At 47.0% G+C, this 2,072-nt stretch overlaps 1 pseudogene; it reads left to right on the top strand.

The window, feature by feature from the left end:
* The first annotated feature begins 685 nt into the window (after positions 1 to 685).
* On the top strand, positions 686 to 841 carry LOC144126408 (U2 spliceosomal RNA; annotated as a pseudogene).
* Positions 842 to 2,072: the final 1,231 nt, after the last annotated feature.

The following is a 2,072-nucleotide window of genomic DNA, read 5'->3' as shown; positions in this document are numbered from 1 at the left end:
GAATAATAAATCGCTTAAAGAAAATTACTTATAAAGCAGCAGAAAAAACAACCATGCCGCCGGTGGGATCCGAACCCACGACCTCCGAATATCGCGTCCGGTGCTCTTACCAACTGAGCTACGGCGACGGCTGTCCAATCTGCTGCTCTCGTGGGTATTTATGTTTACTGGGTGTAAGCGAGCCTTGAGTGTTCGGTGACTGTTGGCTCCCTTCATAAATATATATATATATATATATATATATATATATATATATATATATATATATATATATATATATATATATATATATATATATATATATATATATATATATATATATGCCGCCACGGTCGGGTTCGAACCCGGGAACTCCGGATCAGTAGTCGAGCGCCCTAACCACTGAGCCACCGCGGCGGGCACGAACTTGCGGCTGTGTTTTTATGGAGGCAAAACGCCAAGGAGCCCGTGTGCCGTGCGATGTCAGTGCACGTTAAAGATCCCCAGGTGGGCGAAATTATTTCGGAGCCCTCCACTACGGCACCTATTCCTTTCTTCTTTCACTCCCTCCTTTATCCCTTTCCTTACAGCGCGGTTCAGGTGTCCAACGATATATGAGACAGATACTGCGCCATTTCCTTTCCTCAAAAACCAATTATTCCCTTACGGCCCGGTCCGGGTGTCCACCGAGATATGCGAGACAAGCGTCCTTTCCTTAAATTTACGTCCGGACCCCGTAGAGTATCTGTTACGGGTCCAATTGGTCTTATTTTTGGAAATGTGGCGGAGAGCTTGAAGGATGCTTCACTCCCGCCACCGGTTGGCCCGGTATTGCACTGCCTCCGGGATCGGCCTTGTTTTTAGAGTGCGCGCACTCGTGAGCGAACTTTGGTGAGCCTCTGTGCATTCCTCGAACACACGGGCTTGACGTCCCGTCTGTTCTCCGTCAGGCAGTTACACGCAGTGACCGAACGCTCCGCGAGTTCTACCTTGAACGATTAATAACTGGACGCCCCACTCCAGTTGTAACCTACACAGTGCTGTGCGCGTATGTGATTTAATTCCTCTAAAATGAACTAATCACGCGCACAACTTGGACACATTACTTATTGTGTAAATAGTTTGTACATATTACTTCTCCCCCTGTCCTCTATTCCTGTCCCCTCACCTCTTTCATTTCATTTCTCCATTCTGCCTGCTGTCCTTTATTTCCGCTGCCCCAGCTCAGGTGCTTCAGTATCGATGGCAGATGCCGGGGCTAGCAAAAATCTTTTCCTTCCTTTTTACTATTATTTTTAATAAAACCACTACCACCACCGCCTTGTCTTTAGTGCGTCTTTACTATCCAGTCTTTCTATCCCATCTTTCAACTCTCCTATTATCTGCACGTGGTAGCGATTGTGGCTAGGCTTAAGCCAGTGATCAGGCCTGTGCACTTTCCTTTTCTTTCTTCCTGGCAACAACTTCTCTCTCTCTCTTAAATTGCCCAACGGGCCACGCGTCGCGCCGAACGGGCGATGGTATTCCGTGGACCCAATGGCAACGCTGCAACAGGCTGTCGCGTCTCACTCTTAAAGACGAAGCTTAAGCGTCCTCGAAATTTTTGTTGAGCAAGGTTGGTGGAATATTGCCGAGTTTTCTGGGTGAAGGAGGCAATGCGCAGGTGGAGTTGTTTATTGAGTTTGCTTTTTCCAACGTCTTATGAGTTTCTTTGTCGTCTCCCACAACTGTACACGTCGATCGACTTCCGGAGTGGCAGCATTGCGTTTTATGGTTTGAGTTGCGGAAGCATGAGTATCTCGTATGTGTCGTGTCCACACTGTTACGCTCATGATCCTTCCTTAGAGGGGGGAAAACTTACGAAAAGTTTCTCGATTAGTGATATTCGTATCCCCAATGAAATGTATGAGCTTGGGAGCGGAGATTGCTGTACTCAGGATGTAATGATCACTCCCCAGGGTCTCACTGAGGTTAGTCCATGGGACGTTAGTAGCGTTCCTCTAGTAATATATGGGCAATCCCAGTAACTGAGGTGGAGTGGGCCACAGAGGCTATGGATTTGGATACATACACAGCGAATAAAAAGTCTGTAG

This window comes from Amblyomma americanum, chromosome 3, assembly GCF_052857255.1.
Source record: "Amblyomma americanum isolate KBUSLIRL-KWMA chromosome 3, ASM5285725v1, whole genome shotgun sequence".
Classification (NCBI taxonomy): Eukaryota; Metazoa; Arthropoda; class Arachnida; order Ixodida; family Ixodidae; genus Amblyomma; species Amblyomma americanum.
The sequence above is the reverse complement of the archived record's forward strand: the minus strand, read 5'-3'. Positions and strand labels throughout refer to the sequence as shown.